This window comes from Diachasma alloeum, unplaced genomic scaffold (genome assembly GCF_001412515.2).
Source record: "Diachasma alloeum isolate Michigan unplaced genomic scaffold, Dall2.0 Dall_scaffold_00178, whole genome shotgun sequence".
NCBI lineage: Eukaryota > Metazoa > Arthropoda > Insecta > Hymenoptera > Braconidae > Diachasma > Diachasma alloeum.
The window spans coordinates 2704744-2710474 of NW_021680344.1; positions in this window are offsets into that span (position 1 = coordinate 2704744).

Sequence of the window (5731 nt, forward strand, 5' to 3'; positions counted from 1 at the left end):
GGGGGGGGGGGGCACGGCTGCAGAGTGGAACAAGGATAGCCGGAAATTAAGACACGTCCTATTTTATTTATTTTATTTTAGTTATTTATTTATTTGTTAGAAAAAAATTACATTTCGTGGACAGTCGGTTACTAATTTTCAGGACAGCGACAGTGGTTTCAGGTTTCATTGAAAATTCAGTAAAGTTACAGAATTTTAAGCAGCATAAAGACGAGATTTCCTTAATTTATTTGAATTTCCAATCCAATATGAATTTTCAGTGAAATCTGAAATTTCATGATTTTTTCCACCTAAATTGCATTCAGTGTTACTGTCCTGAAAATTTAAGAATATATTTGCCGGAATTTTCTGGTTTTCTGTTCATTTTCAGGGAAAAATGGAACTAAAATTGACAATTCTGTATGATTTTTCCACGAAGTTCTCAATTTTCAATGACGAAATTCCTTGACGTTTCAATGGTAATTAAATTCGATAAAAATTTCCAAAATGTGTATCGGAAATTTTGGACAATTTTTTTTAACATTGTACGCAGAGAAAAGTTCGTTAAAAATTATCTATAAAATCGCGAAAATTTGAGTAAAATTGATTTGATGACAGACAATTGTAATATTTTCCCAGAAATTACAATTAAAGATTTCGGCTCTTTGTTACACCGAAAATTCCCGCGATCACATATTTACCCTTCGACAATTCCCCACGCCAGTTGAAAAAAAAGTTCCAAGAAATATCGTATTACTGTGCACTGCACTAGTGCATATATTTCACGATCCCCCGAGCGTCTCTCCATCGATTCTCCTGGCAGAAAGTAAACACATGGGCTCGTGACTAATATCGAAGTGCTCTTTAGAGTCACGTTTCGACACCAATATTTTCTCTTCATGTAACACCGAGGATTCCGTCCTTCGTGAAAATGAATTCCCGGGAAAAATAAGGAAAAGCATTTCCCAAAAATACCCGCAAGTCTATCATTTTCTCACTAAATTCGTAATTTTCCCAGAAATGATGCAAATGGTTCACGAACGCTAAACATTTCCGGAGTAACTGGAAACCAATATAGCCCGTCGTTTTTTTTTCTATTGCGCGTAATATTTTCCTGTCCTTCCATTGACACGCCTCTCAACCTTCAATTTCTGGAGGTTCTCATAAACTAGAAAAATCAATATTTATTTATTGAACGAGGACTCAAGGCAATCAGCAATATTTCTAATTAAAAAAATATTAAAATGTGATAGTTTGGATGAATAATAATAATGAGTAATTCAACTCGTTAATAAATAATTTATTTATAACTTGTTTTTTATCCCACTTTTCCCATTAACAAGTTAAAAAATAAATAAATAAAAATGGATAATCATAATAATAATAATAATAATAATAGGAGAATGAGAAATGAGAAACAAATCAACAGACAAATAATTGAAAAATTGAAAAAAAAATTATGTGATGCTAGAATGAATTAACAATAACAATATTTGTGATGTGAAGAATTTTATTTCAGGATAAAACCAAACAAATCATAGTCTACAATCGTTTGGATAGATCTTGTACAAATAATAGGATTTCCCTTGGGAATGACTGTATCTCAGAACGTGAAATGAACGCCATTCTAATCTCTTCTATTTAATGTGTGCATTATGAGAATTGTTTGAAGTATTCGAAATCGATGTGTAACGACAAATATTGGGAAAAACCCTTGGATTTATTTGAAGTCAGCATGACTAGGCAGTCATTGATGCTATTTTCATGGTATGCTGTTGCTACATACGGGCGTTGAAGGTCGTCCTCCAGTGGGCAGCGTTCGAACCAAGAACGCACTTTCACCGTGTCAAGTGCCCACGTCATGCATCGGATTCTGTCAATGAGAAATATTCCGTTCTATTCAGAGATATCGGATTATGGGGAATAGTATTAGATGGAGAATGAGTGCGCACGGAGAAAAATTACTGAGCAATATTATAATTCAAGTAATCGTGTCGCTGAATTGAGATTAAATTTTGAAATTTGCTCGTAAGGGATCAGTCGAATTTCATGAATGTTTTCGTGAATACAGACTTCAATAAACTTTATTCATTGACAGCAATTAAAATTCATTTTTTCATAGAGATTCGAAAAAAATGATATTTTTCCAAAAATCGATTTTTCAATGATCACTCGAAAAATTGTCATCAAAATGGAATTAGTCGTGGCTCAAAAAATTGATAACAATACCCTCTTGGTTCTACCAGAATATGATGGGGGTCGCACAATTCGTTGTTGAGTTACAGCTCATTGTTTACGCGATTTGAAAGAGAAAATCGGTTTATGATTACTGAAAGAATCATCAGTAATAGCAATTAAATCAGGGTTTGAGAGATATACTTCAATGCCTTCTTAATCAAGTTCGAAAAATGGTGAGAACAGAATTGTTTATCAAGTTACATAATACCGTCATGAGCTTTTTATATCAAAATCTCTATCTCTATTAAACTCAGGTACCAGTCTATTATGTGGAATACTTATTGATATCGATTCATGGCCCCGACTAACTTCTGACAGAACCTGGGTTAAACTCTGGCTAAATCCTGAATAAACCCTGATTAAATCCCGGCTATACACTGCTTAAACCTTGATTAAATCTTGATTAAACCCGGACTGAATACGAATTCGAGTCTTGAGAGGGTCTGAATGTAGGGTTATTCGACAGAACGAAATAATACGCAAAATGTTGATGACGTTTCACTTAATGATAGTGCTATGACATGAAAAAATAGAAGAGCATAGTGAAATAAGGATTTCAAAAAAGAGAACACATTCGAACGAAAATTGATAATTTTTCAATAACAATAACTATACTCATTTTATGAAGATTCATAACAAATTACATTAAGAATAACACTCACGCATTTTCTAAAAACGGAAGAAACAGTCCACAAGCCGATCTGTCGCAAACCGACGCCCACGTCGCGCTCGCATAAGTCAGTCCTTCAGATAAGACTCTCAAGCAGTTCATGTGCATACATCTGTGCAGATCCACCGGATGGGGGAGTCACCCCTTTCACCCACCTCAATTTAATTCACGAATAACGGCGAATGCCTAAACAAGGCCAAAGCGACCGAACGATTTGTTCCCCCCCGTAGCATCAATTTCCCGGCATTCTCCGCCCACTTCTCTCTCTTCCGCATTCACCGGGACTGGTGGAGTATTCAATGTGCGGTGTATTCGCGGATGTATTCGGTGATTCTTGGGAATTCTCGGGGTTGGGGGGGATTCCGGTTGGGGGTGGAAACGAGGGATTTTACATGTGATATTTTACACACCTGTGGGTAGTACATAATATTCGAGACCTTTCGGAGATTTGATGGAGTGTGATGACGGAAGTTTCTTTAATATTAAATTCCACACCTCCTGGATATTATTCCATCATTCGATATTACTAGAGTAAGCCCTGCTCCCCTTGAATTTATGATTTTATATGCTGAATCGACGTAATTTGACCCGTTATTAACGGCCAAATCACTAGAAAATCGCTGTCATAAAGACAAAATTATTCGGGCGTTATGTTATAAAGTGTGATTTTGTCCAATCCCAAAGAAATAAAAAAAATATGAAAATACAAAAAAAGAAAAATGATAAATTAATAAAAAAAATTAAATTAAATTTCCAAACACATTCAAAAATTAATTGCGACCCTATACTTTGGTGATTAATTATTCAGTATAAATTAAGAAAAAAGAAAATGATTTAAAAGTTGAAAAATTCAAAGTTTGTGAGAAGGTATAACCATAGTGTTACCGAAAGTTCATCAACTCTTCAAATGTATTATTCAAACTAAATATTTTATAAGTTATTTTATAAGGCAGTCAAGGTCGCTATCATTTCCCCTATGATTTCGACTATTTTCAAGCAAAGAGTAAAATGTATATTTATTTATATCGACTTTTGCCAATTATATTAAAATTCAGTAATTAAGTGGTTAATCGGTTTAAGTCGACTTAGCTCCCAGTTGAGTTTTTATTGAATAACTCGGAATTTAAAAAAGATAAGAGCGAAATTTTTGTAAGATCTTTCTAATTTACGAATAACGGCGAATGCCTAAACAACGCCAAAGCGACCGAACGATTTGTTCCCCCCCCCCCCCGCTTCGCGCAGCGTGCTTCAAACTCGACTTCTGCACGATGTGGCATAAAATAGTATAGACCACTCGGGCATAAACTTCGTTTTCAACGAATGTGAATACAGACCTCGCCTTCGGCTCGGCCTGTAAACTTCACATTCGTCGAAAACGAAATTTGTGCCCTTGTACTGTAATGTACTATAAGAATTTGATTAAAATTCGAGTTTAAAATTCATTTGCTATTGATTATCAGTGGGATTTCGACTATTACTGACAACGTTGGTTATAGATTTTAAATAGAATTGGAAATTAATTCAACCAGACTGTCAATTGTGCATTTTTTAATTTTCATGTTCACTGAATTCAATTCTTTAATTTTCGCCAAGGAATTTTCGCTGGAACATGTGGTGGTCTACATTTGAATTAAATAACTTCGTGAAGAATGCGCCCATTTAAATGCATCATATTTCACGTTAGCGGTGTATCAGGAAGTGTATTTAGAGATACATTTTTAACGTACGTTCGTTGGCAGCTGGAATAAATATGTGTAAGTGTACATCACGAGCGGGATGGGGTACAGCAGGGGCTGGAATGCATCAAACAATTTTCAATGTCATTTTATTCCTGAAAGCGAGAGAATTTTGAATCCATTCCAGCCGACGATTTCATGAAGAATTTGTAGGGCAGTATTAGATGCTATTATTTTTAGGGGGAAAGATGATATTTTCTACGGAAGTGATATTAAATTAAGATATTTTTATTTTACAGAAACCTTGATAAATATAATGAAGAATTGAAGGATGAAGAATTTAAGATTGTTATTTTTGTAATAAACATATATAAACATAATAGACACGGAATTTCCCAGATTTTTCATTAATTTTCCCGAATTAATTTTCAGAAATTCAACTGAAATTGACAGTTTCCGCCGATTTCTCCATGAAATTAATCATTTTCAATGACAAAATTCCTTGAAATTTCAGTGTGAATGTTACTTTAAAAAATTTGGCTTAATTTCCCGGAAACAGACATTGAATTCGATTCGATTCAAGGGAAAAAAGTCAACGAAATTTCCAGTTTCTCGGAAAGGTCGAGTCCCATTTTTTTGAGCGGTAAGAAAACGGAAATTCTACAATTTACATGAATTTTCCAGAAAAATGAATATTCACTGCTAAATTCCTTTGAATTTTCAGGCAATTCCTTTAAAATGCTTGGAATCCTAGGAATCTTTGAAGAATTTCCCCGAAAATGCAGAAGAATCTGGAATTTCAGAAGAAATTTCTCTGAATTTTCTTGATTTTTCATTAATTTCTCAACTTTACAGTTCCCACGGATTTCTCCATGAACTTGACAATTTTCAATGACAAAATTCCTTGAAATTACATTGGAAAATTTTAAACAGTGTAAATAACGAAAATTGACTACAGAATGAAGTTGTTTAGCCCGAAATTGCGTTACCATCTGAGTTGATAGTAGTTTCATGCTGAACAAAAAAATCTCTATAACAGCCCATGTATAAGAACCGCCTTCAATCGTTAATAACTTGAAAAGGAAAACTGAAATTTTTTTGAAAAATTCATAGACGATTCACCTGTGATTATAAACATTCTATCTGAATTTCAGATGAATGTCATTAT